Raw genomic sequence first — 19,557 nt, 5'->3', positions numbered from 1 at the left:
TTAACAAACTCAAGTGGCAGACCCTGCAAGAGAGGCGCTCTGCATCGCGGTGTAGCTTGCTGTCCAGTTTTCGAGAGGGTGCGTTTCTGGATGAGGTATCGAATATATTGCTTCCCCCTACTTATACCCACCGAGGAGATCACGAATGTAAAATTAGAGAGATTAGAGCGCGCACAGAGGCTTTCAGAGAGTCGTTCTTCCCGCGAACCATACGCGACTGGAACAGGAAAGGGAGATAATGACAGTGGCACGTAAAGTGCCCTCCGCCACACACCGTTGGGTGGCTTGCGGAGTATAAATGTAGATGTAGATGTAGATGTAGACACGTACGTAACATCCTGTCTCACAACCTGTACCCGTTCATGTCCATTGGGCTATTCCAGCAGGACAATGCGACACACCACACGTCGAGAATTGCTACAGAATGGCTCCAGGAACACTCTTCTGAGTTTAAACACTTCCGCAGGCCACTAAACTCACCAGACATGAACATTATTGAGCGTAACCGGGGTGCCTTGCAACGTGCTGTTCAGAAGAGATCAGCACGCCCACGTACTCTTACGGGTTTATGGACAGCCCTGCAGGATTCCTGGTGTCAGTTCCCTCGAGCACTGCTTCAGACGTTAGTCGAGTCCATGCCACGTCGTGTCGCGGCACTTCTGTGTGGTCGCGGGAGCCCTACACGATATTAGGCGTGTGTATGAGTTTCTTTAGCTCTTCAGTGTATCTTCCCATGTGTTTCTCATTCGGAATGTTTGTCGCAGCAGAGATCGGGGGTTGTCAGTAGCGTCACGTAAGCTATAACTCCAACTCAGCCAGCATTCTCTATCACAGTAAGCATGTTAGGCCGTAGTAACAATACGCGAATCGCAATTAAACAGGATATTGACAAACATGTTTGTCGTCTCGGGAAGTATATTCGTTTAGAGAAGTCTAGGATGGGCAGAGATAATGGACTACTGCAGTGGTAACGGTTGTTATCTCTGACAATACTGTATACTAATTACGCAGTTAATAAGTACTATAAAACAAATAAAGTGGTGTTCGTAATAATATAATATGAAAACAGAATCTCTTACTCGTGATAAATACGCTAGCTTCGTAAAACATAGGTATGAAGCTGGTCATCCGTGATGCCCTTGTAAAATTTTTCACAAGTAATAAGTTTTAGCGCGAAATCGGTATGCAATGTGAGAAGCCGATTAAAAAACCTTTCTAACGATATATCGTTGATCGCTGTACGTTTACTACATGTTGCAAAAAGAGGATGTTGACTGGGGAAATAATATACACAATGATATTTTCCAAAATGGTTCAAATGGCTCTGAGCACTATGGGACTTAACGTCTGTGGTCATCAGTCCCCTAGAACTTAGAACTACTTAATCCTAACTAACCTAAGGACATCACACACATCCATGCCCGAGGTAGGATTCGAACCTGCGACCGTAGCGGTCACGCGGTTCCAGACTGAAGCGCCTATAACCGCACGGCCACACCGGCCGGCGATATTTTCCACCGTGTACAAACTCTAGGGACTGATTTGTGAGAGGATATGACATAAAGAAATGCATGGTTTCCCTGCTAGAGACTATTTATTCAATCGTACTTTGTACCATGCAACCGCAGTGAGAGTATATATGGTTCCATCCGAGAGTGTGGTACTGTTCCTCATACTTCATGCCGTAGCCCCCTCTCCTGCCACAGTAATTGGTAATGCTGTGTCCGATACACTTCACTTGCTGGTTCACCATGTAGTGGACGGGATACAGCGTTGTACACAATGGTTCTTATTCGAATCGAGAGCTTCTCGACATGGTGTTTACTTGTTGTTTGTTGTTGGTGTTTTGGTCTTCAGTCCCGAGACTGATTTGATGCAGCTCTCCATGCTACTCTATCCTGTGCAAGCTTCTTCGTCTCCCAGTACTTACTGGAACCTACATCCGTCTGAATCTGCTTAGTGTATTCATCTGTAGGTCGCCCTCTACGATTTCTACCCTCCACGCTGCCTTCCAATACTAAATTGGTGATCCCTTGATGCCTCAGAACATGTCCCACCAACCGACCCCTTCTTCTAGTCAAGTTGTGCCACAAACTTCTCTTCTCCCCAATTCTATTCAATACCTCCTCATTAGTTATGTGATATACCCATCTAATCTTCAGCATTCTTCTGTAGCACCACATTTCGAAAGCTTCTATTTCTTCTTGTCCAAATTATTTATCGTCCATACATGGCTACACTCCATACAAATACTTTCACAAACGACTTCCTGACACTTAAATCTATACTCGATGTCAACAAATTTCTCTTCTTCATAAACGCTTTCCTTGCCACTGCCAGTCTACATTTTATATCCTCTCTACTTCGACCATCATCAGTTATTTTGCTCCCCAAATAGAAAAACCCCTTTACTGCTTTTCCTAATCTAATTTCCGCTGCATCACCCGACTTCAGGCGACTACATTCTTACTACTTAATTGGTTTATCGTAATAAAAGCGCCGCTGAATTTTTATTACTCACCCAACGCAGTAGACTCTCTGCAGCTCTCGCAACAGACTCGATCTGAAACAAGAAGGAATAAGAATAATTTTCATTGTTTTAGCTTATATATGTGCATTTCTGCACCATGTAGAAATATATTGTTGTAAAAAAATTGCTTATACACACACACACACACACACACACACACACACACACACACACACGCACACACACACATCCTGTCGAATGTAGAATTTATTTAACAGCAAATAATTTAAATTTAACGAAACTCTGTTTGCCATGATAAATGAGCATATTTCTGCTTATGAACATGAACTACAGGCCCTGAAGTATGCATATCTCACTTCGAGGATAAGAAGGCAGTCAAACAGGTGCGAAAATTGTGTAGATGTATGTCAGTGAAGTTGAATGAGATACGAGCAGAGAGAGAGAGAGAGAGAGAGAGAGAGAGAGAGAGGAGGGGGGAGGAACAGAGGGGAGGATGAGAGAGGATAGTGGGGAGGCGAGAGGAGGGGGAGGGGGAGAGAAGCAGAGGGGTGAGCATGCAGGTTTGTCTCGTCGTCCACTACATCATTTGGAGCAGAGGACGAGCTCGAATTGTGGAACACCGGGGAAGGATATTAACTGTATCATTTTCGAAGATACTATCCCAACGTTAACCTTAACAGATTTAGGGAAATCGCTGAAACCGTAAATCTTGACTGCCAGTGGGGGATTGAAACCTTTGTCCTCACGAATAGCAGTCCAGTGCCTCGGATACGGAAGAGAACGTACCTTGTGGAACCGGAAGTTTAACTTGTCAACTATTTGTGGTTAGCGCCGTCTTTCGTCCCTATCTCCAAGTAGATCTGTCACGTACGAGGAGAACGTGCGTGGAGTTTAGTAGGGTAGAGGCATAAACTGTGAAGGTGTGTCGTGAGTTGTGTCTGGATAGCTCAGGCGGTACAACACTGCCCGCAAAACGCGAGGGTTCCGGGTTCGAGTCCCGGCCTGACATACAATTTCAAATTCTCAGGAAGTTTCACAACAGCCGAAACTCTGTTGCTGTGTGGAATATTCAAATAAGGTTCTTGATTTGTACATTTGTTTGATGACTAAAATGGTTCAAATGGCTCTGAGCACTATGGGACTTAACTGCTGAGGTCATCAGTCCCCTAGAACTTGTTGTTGTTGTTGTTGTTGTTGTCTTTAGTCCTGAGACTGGTTTGATGCAGCTCTCTAAAGCTGCATGCCCTCGGGAAAAATTACGGCTGTAGTTTCCCCTTGCTTTCAGCCGTTCGCAGTACCAGCACAGCAAGGCCGTTTTGGTTATTGTTACAAGGCCAGATCAGTCAATCATCCAGACTGTTGCCCCTGCAACTACTGAAAAGGCTGCTGCCCCTCTTCAGGAGGTACGGCTATCTGTATCGCTGAGGCACGCAAGCCTCCCCACCAACGGCAAGGTCCATGGTTCATGGGGGGGGGCCCAGAACTTAGAACTACTTAAACCTAACCAATCAAAAGACATAACACACATTCATGCCCGAGGCAGGATTTGAACCTGCGACCGTAGCGGCCGCGCGGTTCCAGACTGTAGCGCCTAGAACCGCTCGGCCACCCCGGCAGGCTATGACTAATGATTTGTAGTTATCGACATGCCAAGTTGCTGAAAATCATCACATCGCCTGTTGAGAATTACACTGCGCAACAAAATTAAAGGATCACTTTTTAGAAACTCTGTAACTGTCACCGAGTGCGATGTATAAGTTTGAAATTTGGCTCAAAGGTGCCTGCAGCCATCTTCCGCAATGGTGCAAAACCGTGGCGTCCTGTGACGTCACCGTAGGTCTCTGCGATGCTTTGAACAGCAAGGTGTTGGCGCTTGCGGAAAAAAAAGACCACTGCTCAGAAACTCATGTGAGCTGTCAGGTGAGTTAGTGATGTCACATTAGCACCAAATGTCAAGACAATTCTGCCCAACGCCACCGTGTACTTGTTATACAATGAGAAGGTCGTCACGTCTCCACTTACCCAACATTCCATCTCTTCTTTTGACACGTCTGTGAAGGAATTCATAACCGGGACACCCAGCGTTGAAATCAGGCGGGTTTCTTACGGGTGCGCGAGGAGAACATTTGAAACAGGCCGCTGCTCAGAATCGACATCAGGGGGTGGCTTACAGGATCTCGGTGAAACCTCCGTTTCGGGCGTTGATTCCGGCGCATTTAGCGGTCTAAAACAACAGTTCGGAGTGCGATGGCCAACACGAAGATGTTCTTGATGATCTTGCGACATTTAGTGTTCGAAAACGACAGATCATGGGTGATGAGCAAAAGCAAGTTTTTGACAACTTTAGACACTGCTGCCAGTCTCTGGGCATTTCAGTCCTACCTTAAGGACATCGTGGGGCTGTCACCCTATTGAACGTGATTTAATACCTACTGAGTGTAATGCGACCACAATTTTTGCTCCGCTATGCAGAGTAGAACCTCTAGAGACCGTTCAAAACCATTTGATGAAATCTGAACGCGATCCAAAGCAGCGGAACGGTGTTTCTGCTTTTCCAAACCCCCCCCCCCCCAACCCTTTTGTCGGCCTCCTGTGGCGTGATTATGGAGGGTGCAACATTAAGGTATGCGTGGATACAACAGCAAAGAGTCCCTCTTCAGTTCTGCCAACATCCTCGGTGCTACCGAAATACCTTTGTTGACAAAGGTAAATAATGTTCCTGTCAGGAGCTTCGGCAGTAGTTCAACCTCGCGGCTGCTCTTGCGCCTGGGGGTTAGGCAGCTCCTTAGACATCTCTTAGCTGCGGTTTGCATACATTCAGGCGGTAGAGCAGCCGCGAGGTTGAATTTGTGTCGATGTTTCTGACAGGTACATTTGTTGTGTGCACAACAAAAGTGTGTTGGCGGCACTGAGGATGTTGCCGAAGTGGTGGTCTTACTAATAGACGGATATTCGAAGAAGTGTTTCTTTAACACTGTGTGCAGTATAGTTTTTATCGCCGAAAATAATTTGAAATTCAATGCTTGGAAGGATCCCACAACGAACTGCTGAATGCCACCAATCGTCTGATAAAACAGTCTTCCATTCCTACAGAAGTTAAAAAGTATCTTTGTAAAACGGAGGCTTATCCTCCGAGGTTATATGGATTACCAAAGATACATAAGCCTGATGTTCCTTTGAGACCAATAGTCAGCGCAATTCGAGCTCCTACCCAACAACCAGCCAGACACCTTGCCTCTTTGTTACAACCTTACATAGGCAAAACTGAGAGTCATATTAAAAACTCTCTACACTTCATTGAGAAATTGAGGGAAATTACTGTCGGTCCTAATGACATCCTTGTCAGTTTTGATATAGTGTCTTTGTTCACTATGGTTCATATAGCCGATATGTTCCCTACGGATATAGTGGCCTTGTTCCAACACTGTCTATCTTCGACCTATTTTCAGTACAATGGTGAATTTTATGAACAGATTGATGGGGTAGCCATGGGAAGTCCCCTAAGCCCCGCAATTGCGAATTTATTCGTGGAATATTTTGAACATCAAGCACTGCAGTCGGCCAAAAAAAGCCCCTCGAAGTGGTACCGGTATGTGGATGATACCTTTGTAATATGGAATCATGAGGAAGAAGACTTGAATGATTTCTTGGTACACTTAAATAGCATCGACCCAAAAATCAAATTTACTGTGGAGAAAGAAAAGAATGGACAACTTAACTTTTACGGATGTATCAGTTATCAAACGGGCGGATGGGACCTGAGGCCATAAGGTGTACAGGAAAGGTACACATACTGATCGCTACCTCCATAAGAACTCAAACCACCACCCTAGGCAAAAGAGGGGGGTCATAAAAACACTAGTGGATAGGGCCAATAATATTTACCAGAAGAACTAAATCATTTACGAATGGCCTTTGAGAAAAATGGTTATACGGAAAACGAGATTAACCGAGCACTTCACCCAAGTAGAAAAATGCCTAAAAATAGGAGAGAGCAACATTCATCAGCTGGAAAAGTATTTCTTCCGTTCATCCATAACATCAGGGATCGCATTGGGAAAGTACTAGCCAAGTTTCAGGTGGCGACCATTTTTAGACCCACTAGGAAAATTAGTGAATGCCTAAGATCAACAAAAGATGCTCGACACCCCCTAGCCACCCCAGGGGTATATAAAATTCCGTGTAGTTGTGGCAGGGTTTACATAGGAACTACAAAAAGAAGCGTCAACACACGGTTGACGGAGCACAAAAGAAACTGTCGCTTGGGACATATCGACAAATCGGCAGTAGCGGAACATGTTTTTAAGGATGGAGATCACGAAATAAAATTTGGTGAGACAAGCGTGCTAGCGAGGACGTCGCATTATTATACACGTATTTATAGAGGGGCAATTGAAATCCACAAACATCAATACGATTTTAATCGTAAAGAAGAAGGATTAAAATTGGACAAGATATGGCGGTCGACGTTGCATCAATCACGTGACAATCGATTGCCTGCAATCGCGAGAGCAGACGATAGCCAGAGATAGCCACGTGACGTGCGGTGGCGCCCCCTACGATCTCCATATAAGCGGCGGCCCCAGCTCCTAGCAGCCAGTCGTCGACTCACCTCGGAAGATGTTCTCCGTAGTTGAGAACGAAACGTCAGGGAGAAGAAGTTCTACAGATCGACCACGGCAACTTAGCCCGGAAGTGTTTACTGACGAAGAGGAGGAGATTAGTGTTTAACGTCCTGTCGACAAGAGAGTCATTAGACACGGAGCAGAACCTCGGCTTAGGGAAGAATGGGGACGAAAGTCGGCCCTGGTCTTCCGAAGGGTGCATTCCGGCATTTGCCTGAAGCGATTTAGGGAAGTCACGGAAAACTTAAATCAGGCCGACTGAACGCGGGCTTGTACCGTCGTCCTCCCGAATGCGAATGAAGTGTGCTAAGCACTACGTCACTTGGCTCAGTACTTGGAAGACCTTTCTATGAACCGTTTACATCGATGAATGGAAATACAGTGTCCATCTGGTAGTTAGTGTGTCGGTCGACCTCTGGAAAGCAATACATCAGCGATTCTGTGTAACATAGATTCGACAGGTTCTTGGTATGAATCTTCCTGGCAGATTAAAATTGTGTGCCGGACCGAGACTCGAACTCGGGACTTTTGCCTTTCGCGGGCAAGTGCTCTACCATCTCAGCTACCCAAGCACGACTCACGCCCCCTCCTCACGGCTTCACTTCCGCCAGTACCTCGTCTCCTACCTTCCAAAATTCACAGAAGCTCTCCTGCGAACCTTGCAGAACTAGCACTCCTGGAAGAAAGTTTCATATCAGCGCACACTCCGCTGTAGAGTGAAAATTTCATGTCCGCAGCTCGTGGTCGTGCGGTAGCGTTCTCGCTTCCCACGCCCGGGTTCCCGGGTTTGATTCCCGGCGGGGTCAGGGATTTTCTCTGCCTCGTGATGACTGGGTGTTGTGTGATGTCCTTATGTTAGTTAGGTTTAAGTAGTTCTAAGTTCTAGGGGACTGATGACCATAGATGTTAAGTCCCATAGTGCTGAGAGCCATTTTTGAAAATTTCATTCTAGAAACATCCCCGAGGCTGTGGCTAAGCCATGTCTCCGCAATATCCTTTCTTTCAGGAGTGCTAGTTCTGCAAGGTTCGCAGGAGAGCTTCTGTTAAGTTTGGAAGGTAGGAGACGAGATACTGGCAGAAGTAAAGCTGTGAGGACGGGGCGTGAGTCGTGCTTGGATATCTCACAAGGGAACCTCCCCATCGCACCCCCCTCGGATTCAGTTATAAGTTGGCACAGTGGATAGGCCTTGAAAAACTGAACACAGATCAGTCGAGAAAACAGGAAGAAGTTGTGTGGAACTATGAAAAAAATAAGCAAAATATACAAAATGAGTAGTCCATGCGCAAGATATGCAACATCAAGGAGAATGTAGGCCCACGAGCGCTGTGGTCCCGTGGTTAGCGTGAGCAGCTGCGGATTGAGAGGTCCTCGGTTCAAGTCTTCCCTGGAGTGAAAAATTTACTTTCTTTATTTTCACAAAGTTATGATGTGTCCGTTCGTTCATTCGCGTCTCTGTTCACTGTAATAAGTTTAGTGTCTGTGTTTTTGCGACCGCACCGCAAAACCGTGCGATTAGTAGACGAAAGGACGTGCCTCTCCAATGGGAACCGAAAACATTTGATGGCAAGGTCATAGGTCAACCGATTCCTCCACAGGAAAACACGTCTGATATATTCTGTACGACACTGGTGACGGCATGTGCGTCACATGACAGATATAATCGTCTGATAATTAAAAAAAATAATTTTTTCACTCCAGGGAATACTTGAACCAAGGACCTCTCGTTGCACAGCTGCTCACGCTAACCACGGGACCACGGCGCTCGTGAGCCTACATTATCGTTGATGTTGCATATCTTGCGCATGGACTACTCAGTTTGTATACTTTGCTTATTTTTTGTCACAGTTCCACACAACTTCTTCCTGTTGTCTCGATTGATCTGTGTTAAGTTTTTCAAGGCCTATCCACTGTGCCAACTTATAACTAAATCTGAGGGGGGTGCGATGGGGAGGTTCCCTTGTCAGTGGTAGAGCATTTGCCCGCGAAAGGCAAAGGTCCCGAGTTCGAGTCTCGGTCCGGCACACGGTTTTAATCTGCCAGGAAGTTTCATTTTTAACTTTTGTTGCGTGTCATGTCTCGGCGGCTGCCTGCGCGGATTATGTTCGAGTGTCACAAATGAAATTAGTGCAGTGTAGTGCATCGCGGAGGGTACTTCAAACAGATTTTCGCCGTTAGTGCCCCGAGGAACGTCATTGGACCGGGTCGCTCCGGCCGCGGCGGCAGCGTCCTTTGCGCCGTGCCTCTGTGTTGTGCTCCGGTGTTGTGCGGCGGGTGGTGGCGGGGGGGGGGGGGGGGCGTGACCCCGCACCGGTCGTCCTTGGGAGGCTCGCGTGGGCGTGTTTGTGCCGCGCCGGAGTTGGCGGCGCTCCACAGGTCGTGGGCCGACGACCCCGGCGGGCCGCGTTTGTCTCCACCACCACTGTGGCGGCTCAGACAGCCGCCGTGTAGACGCGCGCGTTAACCACCTTCTCCCCGGGACGGGGAGGTGCGCCGTTCTTGGGGAAATCTGCAGCTACACCAATACTCCGCAATCCGCCTCATGGGCGTGGCTCAGAGCATCCCGTAGCACTATTAGTAATTTACTTCCCTGTTCCACTTGCAAACAGAACGACGGAAAACCGACTATCTATACGCCTCCGTGTGGGAACCTACTTTCCCGTATCTTACCTTGCTGGTCCTTACGCGTAATGTATGTTGCAGGCAACAGAATCGTTCTGCGGTCAGCTTCAAATGGCGGTTCTCTAAATTTTGAAATGACAGTTAAATGGTCACCCTAGCTGCAAACAGGCGTTGATGTACTTCATTGGGGACATGTTGAAAATGTGTGCCCCGACCGCGACTCGAACCCGGGATCTCCTGCTTACATGGCAGACGCTCTATCCATCTGAGCCACCGTGGGCACAGAGCATAGTGCGTCTGCAGGGACTCATCCCTTAGCAGGAGATCCCGGGTTCGAGTCCCGGTCGGGGCACACATTTTCAACATGTCCCCAATGAAGTACATCAAGGCCTGTTTGCAGCTAGGGTGTCCATTTAATTATCATTTCATTTCTAGCAAAGCTGCATGGTCATCCACGGTAACTGTTCTTTCGGGAACAGATACTACCATCATATATAGTTAAAATATGGCTTCCCGGCCATTGACCTTCTTGTGCGAACGGACACGCTATGCCCGAACTCGTACGGGACTTGGTAGGTTAATCTGCCACGAGTAATGAGTATGATGGGCAAACATCTATTAGGCGCACTACGAATGTAGTGGTGTGGACATGTTGGGAATGTGGGTCTCACGGGGAGCGTGCAAGGGATAAGTCCCCGCAGGCGCACTATCCTCTGTGCCCGCGGTGGCTCAGATGGATAGAGCGTCTGCCAGGTAAGCAGGAGATCCCGGGTTCGAGTCCCGGTCGGAGCACACATTTTCAACATGTCCCCAATGAAGTACATCAACGCCAGTTTGCAGCTAGGATGTCCATTTAATTATCATTTCATTTCTAGCAAAGCTGCATGGTCATGCACGGTAACTGTTCTTTCGGGAACAGATACTACCGTCATATAAGGTCTCTAAATTTTCACAATACTATTCTTCCAAAAGAACGTCACCTTCCTTCCAGGAATTCCCAAACGGCTCAAATGGCTCTAAGCACTATGGGATTTAACATCTGATATTATCAGTCTCCTAGAACTTACAACTACTTAAGCCTAACTAACCTAAGGACATCACACACATCCATGCCCGAGGCAGAATTCGAACCTGAATCGCTAGGCTCCAGACTGAAGCACCTTGTACCGCTCGGCCACAGCGGCCGCCTAGTAATGCTGTATCCGAACATTACAGGTTTGGTCTTCCTACATTCTTGCACATTTCGAGCTAGCTGCCATTCATCACGCCAACTACAAGTTTTGTCTAATTCATCTTGTACCCTCCCACACTCAGACACCTTCCCGTAAAATACACCATAATCAGCAAACAACCGCAGATTGCTGCCCAGTCTGTCCGCCAGAATATTTATGTATAAAGCAAACAACAGCGCTCCTATCAGACTTCCCTGCGGCACTCTCGACAACAGTCACATCTCTGAAGAACATCCGTCGAGGACAACATCTGCCGGCCAGTCTGGGTGTTATTTTTCAGGTGGGTTCCCCACATCCGACTAGGTGACTGCCGAGCTGCTACTCGCGTCCCGTCTCAGTTACACGATACTCAAACGCTTAAGAAACGTACGGACGCTTTCACACAGGATAACTCTACACGATCATAGTAGATGTGCACAAACTGCGTCCCAGCTTAAGGGGGGAGGTGTTGTGTTTGAAGTGTATCCGGTCACCCTGCTACCACTTGTTGTTGTGGTCTTCAGTCCTGAGACTGGTTTGGTGCAGCTCTCCATGCTACTCCATCCTCCACAAAGGGCGCTGATAGCCACGCAGCTGAGCGCCCCACAAACCAAACATCATCATCATCATCCATCCTCCACAAGCTCCTTTAACTTCCATTACTTACTGAACCTACATCCTTCTGAATCTGTTTAGTGTATTCATCTCTGGGTCTTCCTCTACGATTTTTACCCTCCACGCTGCCATACAATACTAAATTGGTGAGCCCTTGATGCCTCAGAACATGTCCTACCAACCGATCCCTTCATCTAGTCAAGGTGCCACAAATTTCTCTTCTTCCCAATTCTATTCAATACCTCCTCATTAGTTATGTGATCTACGCAACTAATCTTCAGCATTCTTCTGTAGCAGCACATTTCGAAAGCTTCTATTCTCTTCTTGTCCAAACTATTTATCGTCCATGTTTCACTTCCATACATGGCTACACTCCATACAAATACTTTCAGAAACGACTTCCTGACACTTAAATCAATACTCGATGTTAACAAATTTCTCTTCTTCAGAAACGCTTTCCTTGCCATTGCCAGTCTACATTTTATATCCTCTCTACTTCGACCATCATCAGTTATTTTGCTCCCCAAATAGCAAACCTCCTTTACTACTTTAAGTGTCTCATTTCCTAATCTAATTCCCTCATCATCACCCGACATAATTCGACTACATTCCATTATCCTCGTTTTGCTTTTGTTGATGTTCATCTTATATCCTCCTTTCAAGACACTGTCCATTCCGTTCAACTGCTCTTCCAGGTCCTTTGCTGTCTCTGACAGAATTACAATGTCATCGGCGAACCTTCAAAGTTTTTATTTCATCTCCATGGATTTTAATACCTACTCCGAATTTTTCTTTTGTTTCCTTCACTGCTTGCTCAATATACAGATTGAATAACATCGGGGAGAGGCTACAACCCCGTCTCACTCCCTTCGCAACCACTGCTTCCCTTTCATGCCCCTCGACTCTTACAACCGCATCTGGTTTCTGTACAAATTGTAAATAGCCCTTCGCTCCCTGTATTTTACCCGTGCCACTTTCAGAATTTGAAAGAGAGTATTCCAGTCAACGTTGTCAAAAGCTTTCTCTTAGTCTACAAATGCTAGAAACGTAGGTTTGCCTTTCCTTAATCTAGCTTCTGAGATAAGTCGTAGGGTCAGTATTGCCTCACGTGTTCCAGTATTTCTACGGAATCAAAACTGATCTTCCCCGAGGTCAGCTACTACTAGTTTTTTCCTGCTACCACTAATATTGCCAAAATCGAAACATATGCCGACCTCGTCAAGATACGGGATAAGGCCAAGACGAAGACGATTCGACCCAAACTCTGCTGCGACACAATAAAGTCTGCTCTCCTGTGATTGTACAGCGCTACGAAATCGAAGAGCGATCGCTACACGTGGCTATTCCTGGAGGAACACCTCACATGTCGTGCGGGCACGCTAAGGTTCTATTTCCAGTCTAGCAGTGCACTGCAGCTGGAGTGATTTGCGTAGGTTCTATTGATGCACATTTTTTGCATTAGTTACATTAGTTACTGCCAACGGCCTTGCCGCAGTTGTAACATAGATTCCAGTCAAAAAAATGGTTCAAATGGCTCTGAGCACTATGGGACTCAACATCTTAGGTCATAAGTCCCCTAGAACTTAGAACTACTTAAACCTAACTAACCTAAGGACATCACACGCACCCATGCCCGAGGCAGGATTCGAACCTGCGACCGTAGCATATTCCAGTCATATCACCGAAATTGAGAGGACGTAAGCGAAAGCGACCAAAAATTTGAAAAATAATTTTTTTGGATCTGTATTTATTACGTGGACTGAACTTTTAATTCCCGAATACGACGTTCCAATTCCACTCCTAAGCTTGATAAAAATAATAACTAACAAAGGCTTGCACAGGGCCACGCCCCTTTGTTGTTCCGTATTTCCTCACATTATTTATTCCGGCGGCGTTTCCTTCCAGCCTTATGCACTCACAATGTGGGGAATATTTCGGTGTTTAGCAGACCCAGAACTTCTACAAAAGTGTATGCACGGAAAAACTCCTAATGAGAGTTACAAATCTGATAGGAAAACCAAGCCCTACAACAACATTTTTTTTCCACAGCTGATGAAGTTGCAGCGTACGATGTTTGTTTAGTTTGTAACTGTGCTAATCTTGGAAGACTACGGACTGCTACTCTCAGGAAGCTAGGCTTTGATCCAGGAGCTTTCACACAGTCGATATTGAAGGGAATCGATAACGGTAGAATTGAAGAGCTGACTTATTGTTACTCAATTTGAAAATCAGGCTAACTAAAAGGACAAGCAAAGAAAAGACTTCTTGAGGATGAAGAGGAGAATGCGTAGGGTTTGCATTAGTTCACCCAGCTAAGGTAAGGCCTAATACAAACACTGTCAAATCTTTGATTCAGCTTTCCCGTGACTCACATTTTGGAAATTTTTTGTACCTTTCCCTCAGAAGCCACTATCATTACCGCACTTAAATTCGGCATGCTATTAGTCAGTACTAAAGTGAAACGTTTTATGGAAGGAATTTCCATTTACTACAGTAATAAGGCATTCATGTAAGAGAAAAGCCCTGAGGGTATTTTCGATCTGTTGTTGCAACTACAAGAAAATGCGAGTTTTTTTGCACCAGACGCGTTTCGGTTTATTGAGATAAAGCATCTTACGCGGTCTGTAATTGAAACGAAAGAAAGAAAAACACGCATTTTCTTGTAGTTTTAACGACGGAACGAACATAGCCTCAGTAATTGTAAAGCAGCTACGAACAATACGGCTGTACAAATGAAGAAAAGCCCTAAGATCTGGTATACTTTTTCACAGAAATTTGGAGAGCTGTGAAAAATCTAGCAAGAGAACATATCGATATTCTGTTCCACAGGTGTTTGAAATAACGGGGTATCAAACTTCGTATAGAAATACATTTAATTCGTTCAGACAGATTATTCAGAAAAGGAAGATTTGTACTCACTTTGTGGAAAAAATTTAAACTGTTTGTAATTAAAAACTTCAATAACCATTGAAACACGTATGTATGCAGGGTATTCATTACCAGCGATGGCGAGCCATGAGAGAATCTCTGACCAGAGAGTTATTTATCGTTGCTAGTCTGCGCTTGACCGCGCGAGAGTTCAGTTGCATGTAGGGAGTCGGTAGTTGCAGTTGCGAGGCAGTGGTTGGACGTAGCGAGTCGCGAGCAGCATGTTTTTCAGTCAGTGCTGGTAGCGCGCGAGAGACAGTCGGAGTTGTGTGTGAGGAGTCGGCGGGCGTCGACATGGGCCTCTGGTCAAGATTCAGAACGAGGTATATTGTTAAATAAGGTAATGAAGCAGCATTGCGCTCAGCTAATAATGTAATGTAATTGTAATTAATTTGTTCAAGAAATGCCCCAATAATAATTCTGTTCTCAAACCAAGCATTTTAACAAAACAAACATTTTATCGAAAGAAAATTTCCCATGCATTTCCTTAAAGAAAAAATTTACTTAAGTTCAAAGAATTTTTGCGATGCATTTCCTGCAAGCTATGGCGAAAAAAGAAGAGCAGATGCAATTTTACTGAGGTAAGAACAGGGCCTAAGATCGACATTTCGGTCTATTTGCGTTTTCATTGTCACTGAGATTTCATTTTTTTTTTTTTATTGAATTGACTTACATTTTTGTGGTGAGCTTACACATGGCTCAGATTGCTAGTTCTAACATTTAAATATTGTCTTTCAAAATTCTCTGGGGAGGTTAGACCATGGAAAGGTATGTTTGTATGCATGTAACATTCCTTAACAACTGTGCCAAATTTCTTTACACTGTCTTGAAAGCTTTGAACTTTATAACGTTTTTTCAAAGTATTGCAACTTCACATACGTCCCCCTTAAGAGGTGTCGGGCTTGGCTAGCACCGAGATGGGTGCAGTCCGGGCCTACCGAGTGCTGTCGACAGTGGGGTGCAGTCAGACCTTGTCACACAAACTGAGGAGCTGCTTGACCGAGAAGTAGCGGCTCCAGTCACGAAAACTGACTAAATCGGGGAGAACGGTGTGCTGGCCACATCCCACTCTGCATCTGCATCCAGTGTCGCTTATCGGCTGAGGACGATACGGCGGCCGGTCGGTACCCTTGAACATTCCGAGATCTGCTCGGACGGAGTTTAGAGATCATATTAGTTACCAACCAGTACCGTCCGGTTCTTTAAAAAATCGAACTCCCATGCAGAAGACAGATTTGAAACTTCTGATTACTTTACAAATTACACTACTGGCCATTAAAATTGCTACACCACGAAGATGACATGCTACAGACGCGAAATTTAACCAACATGAACAAGTTGCTGTGATATGCAAATGATTAGCTTTTCAGACCATTGACATATGGTTGGCGCCGGTGGCAACACCTACAACGTGCTGACATGAGGAAAGTTTCGAACCGATTTCTCATACACAAACAGCAGTTGAGCGGCGTTGCCTGGTGAAACGTTGTTGTGATGCATCGTGTAAGGAGGAGAAATGCGTACCATCACGTCTCCGACTTTGATAAATGTCGGCGGATTGTAGCATATCGAGATTGCGGTTTATCGTATCGCGACATTGCTGCTCGCGTTGGTCGAGATCCAATGACTGTTAGCAGAATGTGGAATCGGTGGGTTCAGGACGGTAATACGGAACGCCGTGCTGGATCTCAACGACCTCGGATCACTAGCAGTCGAGATGACAGGCATCTTATCCGTATGGCCGTAACGGATCGTGCAGCCACGTCTCGATCCCTGAGTCAACAGATGGGGACGTTTGCAAGACAACAACCATCTGCACGAACAGTTCGACGACGTTTGCAGCAGCACGGACTATCAGCTCGGAGAGCATGGCTGCGGTTACCCTTGACGCTCCATCACAGACAGGAGCGCCTGCGATGCTGTACTCAACGACGGACCTGGGCGCACGAAAGGCAAAACGTAATTTTTTTTCGGATGAATCCAGGTTCTGTTTACAGCATCATGATGGTCGCATCCGTGTTTGGCGACATCGCACATTGGAAGCGTGTATTCGTCATCGCCATACTGGCGTATCACCCGGCGTGATGGTATGGGGTGCCGTTGGTTATACGTCTCGGTCACCTCTTGTTCGCATTGACGGGACTTTGAACAGTGGACGTTACATTTCAGATGTGTTACGACCCGTGGCTCTACCCTTCATTCGATCCCTGCGAAACCCTACATTTCAACAGGAAAATACACGACCGCATGTTGCAGGTACTGTACGGGCCTTTCTGGATACAGGAAATGTTCGACTGCTGCCCTGGCCAGCACATTGTGCAGATCTCTTACCAACTGAAAACGTCTGGTCAATGGTGGCTGGTTACAATGCGCCAGTCACTACTCTTGATGAACTGTGGTATCGTGTTGAAGCTGCATGGGCAGATGTACCTGTACACGCCATCCAAGCTCTGTTTGACTCAATGCCCAGGCGTATCAACGCCGTTATTACGGCCAGAGGTGGTTGTTCTGAGTACTGATCTCTCAGGATCTATGCACCCAAATTGCGTAAAAATGTAATATCATGTCAGTGTAATATGTTTGTCCAATGAATACCTGTTTATCATCTGCATTTGTTCTTGGTGTAGCAATTTTAATGGGCAGTAGTGTATTTTCACAGCACAATGACTGTTTCATAAAGTTTCGGGCGCGGAGCCGCTTAAGTTTCACTTCTTCTTCTAATATATCGGCTGTGCATCGTCAGCCATTTTAAAAGTGAACCGAGGTGTTACTCTGTCGCTGCGGTAGGAAGTACAGGTGGGCGGTTATTGAAGGTTCCTGCCTACAGGGACTGATTTTATGGCGAGCAGCATGACTCACCCAGCGGAATACGTGGCGTGAAGACGGATCGAATACTTGTGACAGTAAAAAAAGTGTATGTTGTAAAGATGTCGTAAATCCAAGGGCTCGTTTAAATACTGCTCTGCTCTGCTCGGAAAGGTTCTATCTGAGCTGGTATGCCTTACTGCAACTCTTACTTGACTTACCCAGTTGTTGGGGGACCTACACGTTCTCCGAACGACGGTACAACTTCGTATTTTTCACATACACATACGATGGCCAGTGAAAGGAAAAATAACGACTAAACACAATCGTAGAACAGACTGGCAACTGAAACAAGGCTGTTACAGTTTGTAGTCTGGCACCTACCCAATTTTTCCCTTCTTTATACGCGGTCTGCAGTTAGCACTTAAAAAAAAAAAAGAAAAGACACCTAGAGTCAGAAACTAATATCGTAATGTAACAATCTACACTTCATATTGACTTTTTCTTGATTTATTAACGTTTTAGTTTCAATTGATGCGCTTTTCTGTTTATCTATTCTGTTTTTTCATTTATTAATTTTTACTATTTTGTGCCACTTTCTTTTCATTTCTTTTTTTTTTCTTTTTTTTTTTGGGGGGGGGGGGGCTTCCATCCTCCTCTTACAGGCCGTCCATAGCTCACTTTAATCGAATTCATCGGCGTCAGTTTCTTCTCGCTTGCAAACAATTTCAAGCAGAGTATTTGCCTATTCTGTTTAAGAGTACGTATTGTTAATTCATACAATTTGTTGAAAATCAAAAGTAGTTAAAATAACTTAGCATATAGTTCTCTACTCCAAAAAGCTGAATTCCTTGTTAAATGAAGCTAGTTCCATACTCTCCAATATCTATAATTCACTGAAAGTTACTCTCAAAAAACTAGTCGGCCGCTTTGGCCGAGCGGTTCTAGGCGCTTCAGTCCGGAGCCGCGCGACTGCTACGGTCTTAGGTTCGAATCCTGCCTCGGGCACGGATGTGTGTGACGTCCTTAGGTTAGTTACGTTTAAGTAGTTCTAAGTTCTGGGGACTGATGAGCTCAGATGTTAAGTCCCGTAGTGCTCAGAGCCATTTTTGAACTCTCAAAAACGAAGTCCTGGAAATGACTATGGACTGAACTCAAGAATTTATGCACGTTTCTTTTCTCCACCAACGAGAGAGGCGGTCTCATCCTTCTAGCTCATTTTTTAAAAATAATGTAACTCCTGTCTTCATCTTAAACAAAAATAATAATTCTTGCCCAGAAGCGCAGTTGTTGTATAATCTCCGTAAAATAATTGCCAGAGCGAAGTTGGAGTGATAAAGGACGCCTGATATGTCTCACAGGTTAAAAGCGAATACAACGATGAAACCTCGCCTTTCGCAAGGCAGTCGAGGCCTGCATGCATTTGGTAAAAGCACTGACGGTGAGAAGCAAGCCTTCTACACTCCTGGAAATGGAAAAAAGAACACATTGACACCGGTGTGTCAGACCCACCATACTTGCTCCGGACACTGCGAGAGGGCTGTACAAGCAATGATCACACGCACGGCACAGTGGACACACCAGGAACCGCGGTGTTGGCCGTCGAATGGCGCTAGCTGCGCAGCATTTGTGCACCGCCGCCGTCAGTGTCAGCCAGTTTGCCGTGGCATACGGAGCTCCATCGCAGTCTTTAACACTGGTAGCATGCCGCGACAGCGTGGACGTGAACCGTATGTGCAGTTGACGGACTTTGAGCGAGGGCGTATAGTGGGCATGCGGGAGGCCGGGTGGACGTACCGCCGAATTGCTCAACACGTGGGGCGTGAGGTCTCCACAGTACATCGATGTTGTCGCCAGTGGTCGGCGGAAGGTGCACGTGCCCGTCGACCTGGGACCGGACCGCAGCGACGCACGGATGCACGCCAAGACCGTAGGATCCTACGCAGTGCCGTAGGGGTCCGCACCGCCACTTCCCAGCAAATTAGGGACACTGTTGCTCCTGGGGTATCGGCGAGGACCATTCGCAACCGTCTCCATGAAGCTGGGCTACGGTCCCACACACCGTTAGGCCGTCTTCCGCTCACGCCCCAACATCGTGCAGCCCGCCTCCAGTGGTGTCGCGACAGGCGTGAATGGAGGGACGAATGGAGACGTGTCGTCTTCAGCGATGAGAGTCGCTTCTGCCTTGGTGCCAATGATGGTCGTATGCGTGTTTGGCGCCGTGCAGGTGAGCGCCACAATCAGGACTGCATACGACCGAGG

General features: G+C 46.2%; 1 protein-coding gene and 1 non-coding gene across 2 annotated transcripts in view; one reads left to right on the top strand and one right to left on the bottom strand.

The window, feature by feature from the left end:
* Positions 1 to 19,557, bottom strand: part of LOC126109571 (peroxidase-like) — a 368,534-nt gene that overhangs the window by 289,261 nt on the left and 59,716 nt on the right. The window contains exon 2 of the mRNA XM_049914593.1: positions 2,522 to 2,563. The gene's annotated coding sequence lies outside the window, so the exon portion shown is untranslated. The remainder of the gene's footprint in view (positions 1 to 2,521; positions 2,564 to 19,557) is intronic.
* On the top strand, positions 10,454 to 10,528 carry Trnat-ggu (transfer RNA threonine (anticodon GGU)). The gene has a single exon. It is a non-coding gene; the product is annotated as a tRNA-Thr (tRNA).

This window comes from Schistocerca cancellata, chromosome 12 (assembly GCF_023864275.1).
Source record: "Schistocerca cancellata isolate TAMUIC-IGC-003103 chromosome 12, iqSchCanc2.1, whole genome shotgun sequence".
Taxonomy (NCBI): Eukaryota; Metazoa; Arthropoda; class Insecta; order Orthoptera; family Acrididae; genus Schistocerca; species Schistocerca cancellata.
This window is presented reverse-complemented; position numbering and strand designations above follow the sequence as displayed.